The sequence below is a fragment of the Microcaecilia unicolor genome, chromosome 4 (genome assembly GCF_901765095.1).
Source record: "Microcaecilia unicolor chromosome 4, aMicUni1.1, whole genome shotgun sequence".
Lineage (NCBI taxonomy): Eukaryota > Metazoa > Chordata > Amphibia > Gymnophiona > Siphonopidae > Microcaecilia > Microcaecilia unicolor.
In genome coordinates, this window is record NC_044034.1 from 23663876 (window position 1) to 23681926 (window position 18051).

The following is an 18051-nucleotide window of genomic DNA, read 5'->3' on the forward strand; positions in this document are numbered from 1 at the left end:
GTTACACTTAGCAGTTCCTAGAGATGCCAAATTAACCAGTTCCAGACTAGAGATTTTGGAACAGGCCTGGATTTCTGACCATGCCATCCACACGTGCATCACTGATTCCAAAGGGTAGACCAATGGACTACAAATCCCACACTGCTTTGGGATGTAAGTTCGGTGGTGTGGTAGCCGTGTTAGTCCACTTTTAAAGGTAATCAATAGAAATCAAACAAAATAAAACATGGAAAAGAAAATAAGATGATACCTTTTTTATTGGACATAACTTAATACATTTCTTGATTAGCTTTCAAAGGTTGCCGTTCTTCGTCAGATCGGAAATAAGCAAATGTGGCAGATGACAGTATATATATAAGTAAAACATCCAAGCATTTCATTGACAGTCTAACAGGGTAGGGATGGGTAGGAGGTATGCATGGGAACATCAAAGCATTTCAGAGATATAGGGGTGGATAGGTGAGATGAGAGGAGGGTGATAAACATAGCAATACAACTTTATGGTTTATAATGGGCTAGAAAACCCAGATCTTTGTTAAATCCTGTCTGTTGGGTGTCAAAATATTCAATCATTCTGACTTCAAAGGTCTTACGTTCCTGTATTGTTTTAAAGTTACCTTTCAGGATTCTTACTATGAAGTCACTGGTACAGTGATCTGGTTTTGTAAAGTACAGATGTAAGTTCAAAACCACGACTGGTCCAAAATCTCCTGCATGGAACGTGGTAATTTGGCATGATCTTTGCAGCACCGGCAGATTACTTTCCTCCATGCTTACTTTCGTCATACAAGCTCCTCCTCGTGGTGTCTTCTGTACACGCCCCTAGAAGGTTCTCCTTGTCTTATTGGCTATGTGTGTCCTCTCCTACGTCTGGGTGCACAGAATGCAGAGAGCTAGAGCACGAATTGATAGAAATCCACACTAATCCAGGAGGAGGAAAAGCAACACAGCCGCATGGAACAGTCTCATGCCAGCACTTTCACTTTTAAGCAGCCATTAACACAGTCCCAGTCTGTATAGCTTTAAGCTCAGTGGCTTCCAGCGCGGGGGCGTGTCGTCATCTAGGCCCCTCCTTTCTGCTGTGGTTTTGTGTTTGGGGGTGTGTCAGATTCAGTCTAATTCCTCCCCTTTCAGGGCTCTAGTTTTAGCGCTAGGGGCGTTTCACATCCCTCTTACTCACTCCTCTTTGCGGCGTCGCGTTTAGGGGGAGGTGTCAGATTCGTTTAACTCCTCCCCCTCCGCTCTGTGGCTTCGTACTGGGGGCTCGTCACATTCCGTCTAACTCCTCCCCTGCTCGATCTCTGTAGTTTTGCGCTAGGAAGGAGGGGGCGTATCACATTTTAACCCCCTCCTCCTTCGCCAGTTTGGGGAGGGGGGCGTGTTTCGTGTAACACCGCCCTTTCTGTTCTGTGGCTTTGTGCTGGGGGCGCGTCATATTTTGTCTCGGTCTTTGTGATTTCATGCTGGGAAAGGGGCGTATTATGTTCGATCTAGCTCCTCCCACTCCCCAGCCCGTTCTCTCTTAGCAGTGGGGGCGGGGCTTCACTCATTCCATCGCCGAGCGCGTGAAGCAGGGAGCTGCTGTCAGTTTGCTGGACTTATTTCTGGAAGTGCACTTCGAGCGAATCTCCTGGGTGGCGCATCACAAGAGAGGGAATTCCTGCCTTAGCCTGGCGCCTCTCCCTTCCCGAGAGTTGCAGTGGGTTAGACTGGGAGCTGGAGACGGTGAAAACTGGTGCGCTTGGGGCTGGAGCATCTGGAAGTCAAGGGTGAAAATTGCCTGCCAAGGTAAGGGGACCGTTGTTTGGATGGTAAGGGGAGAGAGAGGGGATCGCTTAGCAGCTATCTGCATCCAACACCGGGTACTGGACACCTGCATCCCTCCTGGCTTCTCTGTTGCACACTTTGGCTACTCACGCGGTCCTGGTGATTGACACGAGCTGCTTCACGATTGCTGCAATATTAATTTCAGGATGGCGTGAGGTTGGTGGGGGGTTCGGTTTTTTGACCTGAATTTGTAGGACTGAAGGGTGCAGGACCTGTTTTGGCGAGCTGGTCATTCCCGTTTTGCTGCTGAGATCTGTGTGCCCTAGTGCTTTGCACAAGCAACTCGCCACTAAAAGCAACTTCCATGTCCCTGCATCACTTCTGGCGCTTCTCTTCTGTCAGACGCCGGCAGGAGGAGTCTGGATTACACCTTTGTGCTCCTGCTTTTACCTGCCTGCTGTCTCTTGGGCATTGTAGCCACTAGCCGGGCTTGATAACAGGATTTTCCCTCACATGGTTGTGTTGGTGCTTTAGATTCTCTCTCTGCGTGTTTCTGCTGCATCCTATAATCTTCTCGTTATATAGCTAGTAAGAGCTTCAAGATTAACGCATGGAAATGCTTTTCAGTATCTCTGTAGAGGGATTTTTATTACCTTTGAAGACACAAAGAGGAATAAAATCACCTATGGTAATCCTGTCTGAAGACGGTCTCCCTTATGTAGTCTTTAAACTGCCTGATTTACGCCTCTGGTATGTTGAGGATTGATGGATGGAATGAATCTTTAGTGTTTTATAAAAATGAGGAATGTAATTGGCTGCTGGGTTGATCTCCGGTATTCAGCCGAACAGTATAGTCTTAAACATCTTACAGTGGAGGCTGTCAACCCCATTCTTCAGGACACAGCTAGCCGGTCAGGTTTTCAGGCTACCCACAATGAATATGCATGAGAGAGATTTGCCTACAAGGAAGGCAGTAAATGCACATTTCTCTCGTGCATAGTCACTGTGTCAGAGGACTGATGAGTTGAGAACCACTGCCTTAGAAGTTTGGCAGTGTGATCTAAGAAGGAGCATTTGCTTATTTTTGTATTATGCTTCTTGTTGTTAAAGGAAAAAGGGAGAACACATCAACTGGATGAGTTAGGTTAGGGTGGTGGACTTTGGTCCTGGGGAACTGAGGAACTGAGTTCGATTCCCACTTCAGGCACAGGCAGCTCCTTGTGACTCTGGGCAAGTCACTTAACCCTCCATTGCCCCATGTAAGCCGCATTGAGCCTGTCATGAGTGGGAAAGTGCAGGGTACAAATGTAGCAAAAATAAAATAGATACTATTGGAGATTCTACATGGAATGTTGCTACTATTGGAGATTCTACATGGAATGTTGCTACTATTGAGATTCTGTTGCTACTATTGAGATTCTGTTGCTACTATTGGAGATTCTACATGGATGGAATGTTGCTACTATTGGAGATTCTACATGGAATGTTGCTTTTCCACTAGCAACATTCCATGTAGAAGGCTGCGCAGGCTTCTGTTTCTGTGAGTCTGACGTCAGACTCACAGAAGCAGAAGCCTGCGCGGCCACATTGGTGATCTACAAGGGCCGACTTCTACATGGAATGTTGCTAGTGGAATAGCAACATTCCATGTAGAATCTCAAATAGTAGCAACAGTGGAGGAGTGGCCTAGTGGTTAGAGTTCGATTCCCACTTCAGGCACAGGCAGCTCCTTGTGACTCTAGGCAAGTCACTTAACCCTCCATTGCCCCATGTAAGCCCCATTGAGCCTGCCATGAGTGGGAAAGTGCGGGGTACAAATGTAACAACAAAAAAAAAGTAATAAGTGTTGACTTGTAATTATTTGCTTTAAAAAATGTGTGGAAGATGCAGTTAATGGGGTCCACTTAATGGATCCTTTTAATAAACTGCAGTGTCTTACAACCCTTGAATATGGTAGTGAGCACTTATTTTTTTCAACTTAACTATCCATCTCTAGTAATTCCGAATAGAGCTTGCTGCTTGCGCAAACGTGCCTGACATTTGTTAATTTTTTAATGCAGTCCCCTACAAAATTTAAACCCTTGGTCCTCACTCCGTCCTCTAGGGCTGCAAATGAGTTGGGCTTTTGGGATGTCCCTAATTGCAAAGCTCTCTCAAGCATATTAATTGGTCCCATTGTATGCAAATCTCTCTCATGCATATTCATTAAACAAAGTTATATTCTAGGTAAATACTCACTCATTGGTTGTAATTTGTATATCATGCAATCTCTTCAACAACCGTTGTATTTAATTATCAATCTTTATTAAAATATTTAATTCAAATGATAGTCTTGTTATCCATATTTGAAAACCTTTTCACACAAACCAACATTCACACCTCACTCTTACTCCAGTCGCACTAAACGGAATAACTACATCTGTATTGAACATTCTAAAAGTCAAATACAATTCTCATTTTCATGTTCCTTTAAAAAGTCATCACCAGAAACTACAATTCAATAGTTACTCTTCTTGAAGCCACAGTCCGTTTTCCCAAAAGGATTGCTAGTTCAGTTGTCAAGTTATCGTCCACACTTCTTCTTCCGCAATGCTGCCCATCAACATGACCAATAGCAATCCTTTTGGGATTATGTTATGTAATGTTGATCTTTCAATCCACTTCCAATCCATTATGATTTACTTATGCACTCTTATTTGTAATAACTGTAAAATTATTATTCCGTTATTATGATTGCTTTGATATTCTACGTACCCATCTGTATCTCTATTTTGAAATTCTTATCCTTTAATGTGTACATGTTGCTATAACATTTTGTGAGCCACATTGAGCCTGCAAATAGGTGGGAAAATGTGGGATACATGTGCAACAAATAAATAAATAAAACATGACCAATAGCAATCCTTTTGGGATAAACGGACTGTGGCTTCAAGAAGAGTAACTATTGAATTGTAGTTTCTGGTGATGACTTTTTAAAGGAACATGAAAATGAGAATTGTATTTGACTTTTAGACTGTTCAATACGGATGTAGTTATTCCGTTTAGTGCGACTGGAGTAAGAGTGAGGTGTGAATGTTGGTTTGTGTGAAAAGGTTTTAAAATATGAATTAAATATTTTAATAAAGATTGATAATTAATGTTGAAGAGATTGTATGCATATTCATTAGGGATATCCTGAAACCCTGACCCTTTGGCAGCCCCTGAGGATTGGGGGTAATCTAAAGAGAGACCCTCCTCGCCAAACCCACCTGTGATGAGCCAGAGGTGCCAGCCGAATAGCAGCCTGTTTGAGGATCATAGCGGGAGGGAGCCAGGGGCCAGCAGCTCCCATTCTGCATACTGAGTGGAAAAGGCGAGTGACTTGGCTGACCTGACCGTGTTCTATTTGTGTTGGTCAGCCCCAGGGTGCATGTGGACAAGAAGCTGGAGGACACTTCTGATTTCTTTTTTTCCCTGGTCATGTTGATGGGCAGGCATTGCCAAAACATTTGTGCTGATTACCGGACTGAGGCACTGGTTGCAGCTCCCACTGAGCATTTGTGATTTAGGGTTGCCCCTCCCCCTGTGCATCTGCACCTGAATAGGGGCAGTTCAGTCACTTTTATAAATACTCGGAAGCATCCGGTGAAAACTGAGTTTGTCTCTCTTTTTGATGGTGGCAGCTCCAGCAGAGCGCTCGCTCATTTTGGTAATGACAGTGGATCCGACATGGCCCAGCATTAATATCCCCCTTTACGCATTCTTTTCAAGAACAGGGTGGGGGTGCAGCATGGTGGCACCCCCCCTTGTACAAGATGCCCTCTGCTGCTGCACAGATCACACGTGCCGAATGCCAGTCCTGCAGACTCATTCTTGCGAACAGAAAGCTCTAACCAGCATATTGCTCATGTCCTGGAAAAGCGACACTCTGTATTTGAATGACTATGATTATTTAATGATTATAGGGACAGAGGAGAGGCCAAACAAAGCCCTACCCTAACCTCTTTAGCAGCCAGGGCCGGCTTAATCTTTGGACCAGGTGAGGTTCAGGCCCAGGGCACCAGCGATTTTAAAGGGTGCCTGGTCTACAGGTTAAGCATTTTCCTTCCTCCCCATCCCCGGTTCAGTCTCTCCCCTTCTCACTTCCCCTTCCCTACAGGTCTGGCACTGCTCCTTCACCTCTCTCACATCCCCATGGTCCTGTAAAGTTTACGTCTGTGTCGGCAGCAGCAGCATGACAGACTCTGGCCCTGGGTCTTCCTTCTGTCGTGTCCCACCCACAGGAAATTGCAACAGAGGAAGGAGGACCCGACGGAGGGAAGACCCAGGGGCTGGCTGCTGCCAGCAATAGATAAATTTTATAGGACCGTGAGGGAGCAGCGACAACAGGGGGGTGGGGAGAGGGAAGAGAGACTGAACTTGGGGGGGAGGGTAGAAAGATGCCAAACCTGAAGGAGGGGGGAAGGGAGAGAGTGGCACTGACTAAGTTGGCTTAGGTCACCATTATCCCTTGAGCCAGGCCTGTTGGCGGCTAATGCTTTTTAGGTCATGGCCCAGCCCCTTTTGCTGCCTCTGAATGATTGTATGATTCCTTTTGACTTTTAGTGTACACAGGGGTGCTGCTTATCACTCCCTGTCCTGTTACGTGGCTTGTCCCATCCCCTGGATATCAGTGGCGTAGCCTGGGCCCCCCAAAATTTACTCTGGTTGACTGGTGGGGGTCCCCATCCCCCACAGTTGAAGACTTCGCCCATCGCTGGTCTGCGGTGACACCACTGGCAGTGCCTGCCCTGTTTCCCCCTCACATCAGGCTAGAGAATGACACGGGGACAAAGTTTGTCCCCGTCCCCGCGAACTCTATCCCCGTCCCGTCCCCACAAACTCTATCCCTATCCATAGAAGCCTTGCTGTTTAACCACACTTAAGATTTACCTTTGGGTTTAAAAAGCAAAATCATGTGCACGTAAGGACTGCATACACAAATTATTTATTTATTGCATTTGTATCCCACATTTTCCCACCTCTTTGCAGGCTCAATGTGGCTTACAATACATCATGAATGGTGGAAATACATTAGAAAATAGACATTTTGTGTTACAGAAGGATCTTGGGCAACAGGATAATGATAAAATATGATAGTAATATAACAAGCAAATAATGTAAGACATTTCTGTATATATGTGGAGGAGTGGTGTGTGTTCATATTGGTCGATCTTTGTGGTATGTCTTGTTAAAGAGATGGGTCTTCAGTAGTTTGCGGAAGTTCGTTAGTTCGTAAATTGTTTTTAGGTTGCGCGGCAATGCGTTCCACATCTGTGTGCTCAAGTAGGTAAAGTTTGACGCGTGCATTAGTTTGTATTTTATACCTTTTGCAGTTGGGGAAGTGCAGGTTAAGGAATGTGCGGGATGATCTTTTAGCATTTCTGGGTGGTAGGTCTAGGCTGGTGCATCTCCGTGAATGATTTTGTGAATTAGGGTGCAAATTTCAAACGTGATACGTTCTTTGAGTGGGAGCCAGTGTAGCTTTTCTCGTAGGGGTTGAGCACTTTCATATTTTGTTTTACCGAATATGAGTCTAGCTGCAGTGTTCTGGGCTGTCTGAAGTTACTTGATTATTTGCTCTTTGCAGCCGGCGTAGATTTAGAACAAATGCCCTTAACAGTGGCGTTCCTAGGTGGGGGCGGTCCGCCCCGGGTGCATGCCACCGGGGGGGTGCCGCGCGCGCCTGCCCTCCGTTGTTCGATGCTTCTTCTCTGCCCCGGAACATCGAACAACAGAGGAAAGGCGCGCGTGGCACCCCCCCCGGCGGCGTGCATTTGGCGGGGGGAGGGGGTTCCTTCGCGGGGGTGTCCTTTCGCCGGGGGGGGGTCCGCGTGGCATCGGGGGGGGGGCGCTGCACCTGGGGGGGGCGGGGCACATCGGCGATCCGCCCCGGGTGCCAGCCCCCCTAGGAACGCCACTGGCCCTTAAAATGTAATACTGGACTGGTCTGGCAAGCAATAATGAAACAGTGGTGGAATATTCATTCAGATAACAAGCAATAATGACCACTAATTTTTCTAATCATTCTACAATTCCAAGCACATTTAATTCTTTTCTCACTATACAAAACAGGGAACCACAGAAAAAGTGAAACAGAGATCTCCCTCATGAAAGCCAGGTAAACACTGGTAAAAAAGAAACAGAAATGTATTTTCTCCTGCACTCTGGAAAAAGACGTACATTTCACAAAGCAGGCACATCTCAGTCCTTAAAAAGTATTAAATAAAAATATTTCTTTTCTACCTTTGCTGTCCGAGCACTTTAGTTTTCTATTTGGGTTGGTCCCAGTCTCTTTTCCACTTTCCACCTGTCCGTCTTCTCTAAATTCTTTTCCACGTTGGCGTTTCCATTTCTTCTCTCTCCTCTTGGCTTTGTCATTTTCTTCTCTGCATCTGTCTGGCAGTGACCTTTCATTTCATGTCCCCCCCCCCCTTATTTGCAAGTGATAGAATACCATCAGTTATTTGTGTCACTTAATAGCTAAATTAGCTGCCAATTGGCTTTAGCAGCAAGTATTTGGCTGTGATTGGCACGAAATTGCAGTGATATGCGTAACTGCCCTTAGTCGGGACATGGGCAGGTGACAGTAGGGGTGCGAGCCTTTGACATCAATTATTGAGCTAGCATGCATGTTAATGCATGAAGCTAGGCATGTAACTACAGACTTACAGCTCATATTCTGTTATAGGGCTATATTTTATATATAGCGCCTGAAAAATTCCGCCTAGGTGTATTCTGTACACCGTGCCTAGTTTTAGGTGTGCTTTATAGAATACTAGTAAAAAAAAAAAAGCCCGTTTCTCATTGAAATGAAACGGGCGCTAGCAAGGTAATGACCTTCTGCCATTAATGTTTTTAAGGGAAGTGTTAGGAGAAATATATGTGTATTCCCAGTCAATCTCTCTCAGACTGAGTGTGTGTCAGAGAATGGAAGACAGAGATACACAGAGTGTGGGTGTGTATGAGTGAGAGACAGACCCAATGGGGGGGAGGAGGGGTGTCACAAAGAGAAAGACAGGGTCGCTTAACTCATACTACCCCTCTCCTCAAGACCCTTCACTGGCTCCCTATCCGTTTTCGCATCCTGTTCAAACTTCTTCTACTAACCTATAAATGTATTCACTCTGCTGCTCCCCAGTATCTCTCCACACTCGTCCTTCCCTACACCCCTTCCCGTGCACTCCGCTCCATGGATAAATCCTTCTTATCTGTTCCCTTCTCCACTATTGCCAACTCCAGACTTTGCGCCTTCTTTCTCGCTGCACCCTACGCCTGGAATAAACTTCCTGAGCCCCTACGTCTTGCCCCATCCTTGGCCACCTTTAAATCTAGACTGAAAGCCCACCTCTTTAACATTGCTTTTGACTCGTAACCACTTGTAACCACTCGCCTCCACCTACCCTCCTCTCTTCCTTCCCGTTCACATTAATTGATTTGATTTGCCTACTTTATTTATTTTTTGTCTATTAGATTGTAAGCTCTTTGAGCAGGGACTGTCTCTCTTCTATGTTTGTGCAGCGCTGCGTATGCCTTGTAGCGCTATAGAAATGCTAAATAGTAGTAGTAGTAGTAGTAGTAGAGTGATTAAAGATTCTTCTCCCCTTCCGTTCTCTCCACTTGCCTCCTCCTTTGATGTCTGTACCTTGGAGTTCATTTTCAGAGAGTGGAAGAGAGAGATACACGTGGAGGGGCAGTCCCGAGCCTTATTATCAAAAAAGATGGCCGGCCATCTTTCGTTTCGATAATACGGTTGGGGCCGGCCAAATGTCAGAGATGGCCGGGTTTGAGATGGCCGGCATCGTTTTTCGCTGATAATGGAAACCGATGCCGGCCATCTCAAACCCGGCCAAATCTAAGGCATTTGGTCATGGGAATACGGTTGGGGCCGGCCAAATGTTTGAGATGGCTGGCATCAGTTTTCGCCGATAATGGAAACCGATGCCGGCCATCTCAAACCTGGCCAAATCCAAGGCATTTGGTCGTGGTAGGGGCCAGCATTTGTAGTGCACTCTCCGTACCTCGGAGTTCAACTTTCTTGAAAGTGAGAGTCCTGTCTGGCAGTTTGTGTGCTTCCTGCCACCGTGGTCCTCTGTTCTCTGGTCGTGGCGTTACTATGCAGCCTTCCCTTCCCTCCCCTCCGAGGGCGGGGCAGTGAGAGCGAGTGCGATTGCCTGTGGTTGGTCCCTTCTCCTTCTGACATCGCGTTTGTTTCCTTGGCAACTATACAGAGTTCCCTCGAGGGCGGGGCGATTACGAACCCTACGAACACTACACGGCTTCACTGCCACGGAGTCAGCTTCAGAATGTTGGAGGTGCAAATTATTTTATTAGATGTCCAGCAGGTTTATAAAATACGCCTAGTGACCATACCTGTGCTTAGCTGTAGGCGCATCCGTTTACCTCAAGTAAAACTTAGTGTAAATACTGACGCCTACGTTAGGCGGGAAGCAGGTGTGTTCCGTAACTGTGCGCATTGATTTTCGGAATGCCCACGGCCCACTCATTCCACGCCCCCTTTATGGCAGCGCCCCTTATAATTTATGCACCCCCGCTTTACAGAATACACTTAGCGAGTTGTGTGTATAAATTCTGATTAATGCCAGTTAGTGTTAATATTTGCAATTATCGATGCTGATTGGCTTGTGCATGTGCAAATCCAGAATATGGCCTTATTTGCACGCGCAGTTTCAGTCGTGCAGTATAGAAATGCGGTGGATAATGTCTAACTTTAGACAATCTATTCAGAATTACCCTCTGAGAGTGCTCGGAGCTTGTTACAGTCCATACGCCTTGGATGGAATCCATATTCTCTGCTTTTCCTTGGAAACGTGTTCTTGTGTCTTTTTTTTTTTTTATTTTTTTTTATTATGTTACGCTTCACACACCCACAGGTTCTAACTTTCTAAGGTGGAAGCCCAGCTGCTAGTTCTGATGCTCAGTCTTTAGGTATTTATTTTATTTATTTATTTGTTGCATTTGTATCCCACATTTTCCCACCTATTTGCAGGCTCAATGTGGCTTACATAATGCCGTAGTGACAGTCGCCACTTCTGGATCTGAGAAATACAAAGTTCATACCTGATAAAGTACGTTATAGAGTAAGCTAGACAGTAATTCATAGAGTAAGTTAAACAATCAGATATAGAGAGTTCAATTCAGCATGAGAAGTATCATGATAGTTCGTAAACTTTCATCAGTGATGGAGTGGTTGAAGCAGTCACGTGTAAGAAAGTTCTGTTTGTCAAGTTTTAGTAGAGTTTTTTTTGTTTCCTAGTTTTTAAGATGGATCTTTGTGGGATGCCTTTTTGAACAAGTTGGTTTTCAGTAGTTTTCGGAAGGTTGTTAGGTCGTGCATTGTTTTTAGGGCATTTGGTAGTGTGTTCCATATTTGCGTGCTTACGTAGGAGAAGCTATCTGCATATGTTGATTTGTATTTAAGACCTTTGCAGCTGGGGTAGTGGAGATTCAAGAATGTGCGAGCTGACCTTTTTGTATTCCTGGTTGGTAAGTCAATAAGGTCTGACATTTAGGCCGGGGCCTCGCCGTGGATGATTTTATGGACCAGGGTACAGATTTTGAATGTAATTCGCTCTTTTAGTGGGAGCCAGTGTAATTTTTCTTTTAGCGGTTACTGTGCCGCTCTTATCATTTGCGGAAATGAAAGCGTGAACATCTAGCTTGCTAGGACCTGGGGTCAGGGCTGGTGCAGGGGATAACGGCACCCTGAGCCAACTTGCTTTGGTGGCACCCCCCCTCCCCCAAAAAACACATTTACTTCTGGCACTCTCTCCCTCAATCTGGTCTCTTTCCCTCTCCCCTCCCTGCGGGTCCCACTCTTCTCTCACTCCCCCAGTCCTGTAAAGTTCACATTGGTTGCTGGCAGCAGCAGGACGGGCTGCCTTTGGCCCGCCCGCGTAGCTTTGTAAACGGCGGGGGGGGGGGGGGGGGGGGGGGGGGAGAGGTGATATTATTTATTAGGACTTATTTACCGCCTTTTTGAAAGAATTCACTGAAGGCAGTGTACAGTAAGAAATCAAACATAAGCAGTAGACAATTACCTCGGTAAAAATATTCAAATAACAATACAAAGTATGGCATAGTATACTACTTATGTCAACACAATGTGTAATACAACATTTTAATACACAGCTTAGGATATGAGCATAAGATGACTAATTTAAAGAAAGTTGCACATGAGATCAGGGAGATGATTAAATGTTATCTCAGCTAGGGTAGGTGTGGATAAATATGTCCTGCTGCAGTATGTGCAGCCTGTGTCACTCCTTGTGTGTGTGTGAGACTAAGAAGTTAGTTACTTCTTCCATTAAAGACCCAATTGAAGAGCCAAGCTTTATTTTTATTTATTTTATTTTATGGCATTTGTATCCCACATTATCCCACCTCTTTGCAGGCTCAATGTGGCTTACATTTTGTCATGGATACTGGAAATAGCATTGAATATACATTTGGTTTACAGAGGGTTTTGTGTTACATGGTAGTAAGATAGATGAGGGCGTTAGAGCAGAAAGACATTATAAAACATTATAAGACAGTCTGGAAGTTTTAAGACTATATAGTTACACATGTTAAATTATACAGTTACACATGTTGATCTTTGTGATATATCTTGTCAAAAAGAGAGAGGCTTTCAATAGTTTGCTGTATTTCTCTGTTCATCACCCTCCCCTCACCTATCCACACCTATCCTGTTAGAATATCAATGATAGGCTTTGATGTCCCCATGCATACCTCCTACCCACCCCCATCCTCCCACCCTGTCAGACTGTCATAGTAATGCTTGAATGTTTTCACTTATATACACTGTCAGCTAGCACATTTGCTTATTTCCGATCTGAGGAAGAAGGGCAACCTTCGAAAGCTAATCAAGAAATGTATTAAGTTATGTCCAATAAAAAAGGTATCATCTTATTTTCTTTTCCATGTTTTATTTTGTTTGATTTCTATAGATTCTACATGGAATGTTGCTATTCCACTAGCAACATTCCATGTAGAAGTCAGCCCTTGTAGATCACCAATGTGGCCGCGCAGGCTTCTGCTTCTGTGAGTCTGACCCGTCAGACTCACAGAAACAGAAGCCTGCGCAGCCTTCTACATGGAATGTTGCTAGTGGAATAGCAACATTCCATGTAGAATCTCCAAGAGTAGCAACATTCCATGTAGAATCTCCAATGGTATCTATTTTACTGTCATAGTAATGCTTGAATGTTTTCACTTATATACACTGTCAGCTAGCACATTTGCTTATTTCCGATCTGACGAAGAAGGACAACCTTCAAAAGCTAATCAAGAAATGTATTAAGTTATGTCCAATAAAAAAGGTATCATCTTATTTTCTTTTCCATGTTTTATTTTGTTTGATTTCTGTTGATAACCTTAAGAGTGGACTAACACGGCTACCACACTCCTCTACAATAGTTTGCGGAAATTGGTCAATTCATAGACCGTTTTCAGGTTATGTGGCAGCGCGTTCCAGAGTTGCGTGCTCGTATAGGAAAAGGTAGATGCATGCATTGATTTATATTTCAGACCCTTGCATTTGGGAGGATGTAAATTAAGGAATGTGCGAGAGGATCTTTTTGCGTTCCTGGGTGGTAGGTCTATCAGGTCTGACATATAGGCTGGGGCGTCATCATGGATGATCTTGTGGACCAGGGTGCAAAGTTTGAACATGATGCGTTCCTTTAGTGGGAGCCAGTGTAATTTTTCCCGCAAGGGTTTCGCGCTTTCGTATTTTGGTGTGCCGAATATTAGTCTGGCTGCTGTGTTCTGGGCTGTCTGGAGTTTTTTAAGTATTTGCTCTTTACAGCCAGCGTAAAGTGAGTTGCAATAATCCAGATGACTAAGTGCCAATGATTGTACCAGATTGCGAAAGACAGTTCTTTCACCTGCTTCCTGAAGTAGACAGTCTTGTGTTAAGTGGAGCCTTTCAGGGAGTGCATTCCAGAGTGTGGGGGCTACTCTGGAGAACGCTGTCTTACAGGTATCACATCCTGTAATGTCATTTAGAGAGGGTGTGGTTAGGGATGCCCCTTGGGAGGACCTTAGTGTTCTTGGAGGTGTGCAGAGGCTCATCCTGTCCTTCAAGTACTAGGGGCCATTTCCTTGAAGGGCCTTGAAGGTCAGGCAAAGAGTTTTAAATTTAGCCCTGTATTGCAGGGGCGGGCCTGGACAGGCCCAGGCCCAGCCACTTTCCCTCCAGGCCCGCCCATCCAACATCCCGCTGCTGTCGCTGCCTTTCCTCCCGCGGCTCCGCCGGGTCCGGGAAGCAGCATTCAGCAGCGTTGCCTGCCTGCCTTTTAAAATAATTCGTCTCCCCAGGCTCCGCTGCATTTACTTTTTCGCCCGTCGCAAAGCCTCCCCTTTGCCGCGTCCATCTGGCCCTACGTATCCACTATGGGAAGTGGATCAGAGAGGGCCGGATGGACGCGGCAAAGGGGAGCGGAGCTGCCTGTGCGAACGGCAGCGCTTTGCGATGGGCGAAGAAGTAAATGCAGCGGAGCCTGGGGAGACGAATTATTTTAAAAGGCAGGCAGGCACGCAGGCAACGCTGCTAAACGCTGCTTCCCGCCACGCTGGTGACTGGCGCAGGGATGAGACTTCTCAAGCCTTGGGGGCCTCCAGAAGATTCTTCAGCTGGCAGGGCCCGGAGATCCCCGCCAGCCCAGGAATTTATCTTTACGGGAGGGGGATGGGCAGAGAGGAAATATGTGGGTCATGCCCACCCAGTCCACCCCCAGGCCCATCCAAAAATTGAGGTCTGGCTACGCTACTGCTGTATTGTACTGGTAGCCAGTGAAGTTTTTGCAAAACTGGTGTGATGCGGTTAAGTCGCTGGCAACCTTCTATGAGTCTTGCTGCAGCATTCTGAATCAATTGGAGCTGGTGCAGGCCCTTTGTAGTCAGACCATTGTATAGTGCATTGCAGTAATCCACACTTGGATACTATCATGGCATGCACAACTGGGATAAGATTTTCCTTCTCGATGTAAGGAAAGAGGCAGCGTAGTCGTCGTAAATAGTAGAAGCAGCTCTTGAAGGTTGCTTGGATTTGGGGAATCAGTGTTGTGTTGAATCTAACTGTATTCCAAGGTTTCTGACTTGTGATTTGAGGGGGGCGTTCGTACTTCCCAAAAGGGATCTAGGGAGCCAGAGAAGCTCGGTTTTACTTGAGTTCAGGCAAAGTTTGTTGTGCTTAGCCCATTCTTGAATTGATATTGTTAAAAAATGATTTGCAATTATGACATCAATAATTTAGCGGTTATCTGTCACTACGCTAGTTAGGCATGTTGTGCTCAGATTTTATGAGGTGTCCGTCCTCTTTATGTCCTGCATCGAAGGCTTTTTTTTTTTTTTTCTCCCTGAGCAGTTAAAACTTTCCATGAGAAGATGTGCCAGTTGCAGTGTGTAAACAGAGGAAATGTTTGAAATGGAGCCCTGACTTCTGGTCCAAATAACTATTTTGTAAGTGGTCTCCTGTGAATTTAGAAAACCAGAATATTTTAGCAGTGAGCAAATTGGTTCATAGTCTGCAACATTTAAGAGGGGGTGATAATAAATAAAATAAAAAAATAAATAAAAACAAGAAGACGACGATGATGAATCATGTTCCTGTGGTTATGTGGGCACATGACATCAGCTTCTGTATGTGCGTTTGGTATTTGGGTGCCTTCAGCCAGTTCCAAAAGTTGCTGTCATAACCGGAGCTGCACTGGATATAGGGATTCAGCAAACATGCACACAAACACACATTCATTATGTAAATGATTTATTTGATTATCTGATAAGTCACAGTAAGAATTAATCTCTTTTTCAGCACCAAAAACACCATCCTGGAAGCCCAGGCCAAATATATTCCGCGTGTTAAAAAAGGAGGACAGAAGACCAAACGACAGCCAGCACGGTCAAAAAGTGAGGTGAAGGAAGCTGTTAGAGCTAAAAGAAAATCCTTCAGAAAATGGAAGAAGGAACCGACTGAAAATAATAAGAAACAGCATAAGGAATGTGAAGTCAAATGCAAAGCGTTGATAAGGAAGGCAAAGAGGGACTTTGAAAAAAAGATTACGTTGGAGGCAAAAACACATAGTAAAATTTTTTTTAAAGTATATTAAAAGCAGGAAGCTGGCAAAAGAATTGGTTGGACCGCTAGATGACCGAGGGGTGAAAGGGGCGATCAGGGAAGACAAAGCCGTAGTGGACAGATTAAATGAATTCTTGCTTTGGTCTTCACCGAGGAAGATTTAGGAGAGATACCGGTGCCAGAAATGGTATTCAAATCTGAGGAGTTGGAGAAACTGAATGAAATCTCTATAGACCTAGAGGATGTAATGGTGCAGTCTGACAAATTGAAGAGTAGCAAATCTCCTGGACTGGATGGTATTCATCCCAGAGTACTGATAGATTACCTACAGACCTGAAAACAATCGATGGAATAACTAACTTTCGCAAATCTCTGAAGACATATTTCTTCAACAAGGCCTACAAAGAGAACCTACAGCCCTACTAATCCACCTCACCAACCCACCCAGTTATGAAAGTCCACTTTCTATACTTATCCCCTAATCACTTCCTTCTTACTTCCCTTATGTAATCTCTGCACCTTACCAATAACTATATCTGATAGCCTGGAATGACAATGTAATAACAAAATTATGTAAGCCACATTGAGCCTGCAAATAGGTGGGAAAATGTGGGATACAAATGCAATAAATAAATAAATAGAACCGAAAAATGAAATTGCAGAACTATTGTTAGTAATATATAATTTATCCTTAAAATCGAGCATGGTACCAGAAGATTGGAGGGTGGCCAATGGAACGCCGATTTTTAAAAAAAGGTTCCAGGGGAGATCCAGGAAATTATAGACCGGTGAGTCTTACGTCGGTGCCTGGCAAGATGGTAGAGGCTATTATAAAAAACAAAATTACAGAGCATATTCAAAAGCATGGATTAATGAGACAAAGCCAATATGGATTTAGTGAAGGGAAATCATGCCTCACCAATCTATTACATTTCTTTGAAGGGGTGAACAAACATGTGGATAAAGGTGAGCCGGTTGATATTGTGTATCTGGATTTTCAGAAGGCATTTGACAAAGTACCTCATCAAAAAGACTCCAGAGGAAATTGGAGAGTCATGGGATAGGAGGTAGTGTTCTATTGTGGATTAAAAACTGGTTAAAAGATAGAAAACAGAGTAGGGTTAAATGGTCAGTATTCTCAATGGAGAAGGGTAGTTAGTGGGGTTCTCCAGTGGTCTGTGCTGAGACTACTGCTTTTTAATATATTTATAAATGACCTAGAGATGGGAGTAACTAGTGAGATAATTAAATTTGCTGATGACACAAAGTTATTCAAAGTTGTTAAATCACAAGAGGATTGTGAAAAATTACAAGAGGACCTTACGAGACTGGGCGTCTAAATGGCAGATGGCGTTTAATATGAGCAAGTGCAAAGTGATGCATGTGGGAAAGAGGAACCCGAATTATAGCTATGTCATGCAAGGTTCCACGTTAGGAGTCACGGACCAAGAAAGGGATCTAGGTGTCGTTGTTGTGTGCTGCTGCGGCTAAGAAAGCAAATAGAATGTTAGATATTATTAGGAAAGGAATGGAAAACAAAAATGAGGATGTTATAATGCCTTTGTATCGCTCCATGGTGCGACCGCACCTCGAATATTGTGTTCAATTCTGGTCGCCGCATGTCAAAAAAGATATAGTGGAATTAGAAAAGGTGACGAGAAGGGCGACGAAAATGATAACGGGGATGGGACGACTTCCCTATGAGGAAAGGCTAAAGCAGCTAGGGCTCTTCAGCTTGGAGAAAAGGTGGCTGAGGGGAGATATGATAGAGGTCTATAAAATAATGAGTGGAGTTGAACGGGTAGATGTAAAGCATCTGTTCACGCTTTCCAAAAATACTAGGACTAGGGGGCATGCTATGAAGCTGCAAAGTAGTAAATTTAAAATGAATTGGAGAAATGTTTTCTTCACTCAACGTGTAATTAAACTCTGGAATTTGTTACCAGAGAATGTGGTAAAGGTGGTTAGCTTAGCGGAGTTTAAAAAAGGTTTGGATGGCTTCCTAAAGGAAAAGTCCATAGACCGTTATTAAATGGACTAGGGGAAAATCCACTATTTCTGGGATAAGCAGTATAAAATGTTTTGTGCTTTTTTGGGATCTTGCCAGGTATTTGTGACCTGGATTGGCCACTGTTGGAAACAGGATGCTGGGTTTGATGGACCTT

At 44.6% G+C, this 18051-nt stretch overlaps 1 protein-coding gene across 1 annotated transcript in view; it reads left to right on the forward strand.

The window, feature by feature from the left end:
* The first annotated feature begins 1569 nt into the window (after window positions 1-1569).
* Window positions 1570-18051, forward strand: part of GDPD5 (glycerophosphodiester phosphodiesterase domain containing 5) — a 441045-nt gene continuing 424563 nt past the window's right edge. Inside the window, exon 1 of the mRNA XM_030200038.1 lies at window positions 1570-1788. The gene's annotated coding sequence lies outside the window, so the exon portion shown is untranslated. The remainder of the gene's footprint in view (window positions 1789-18051) is intronic.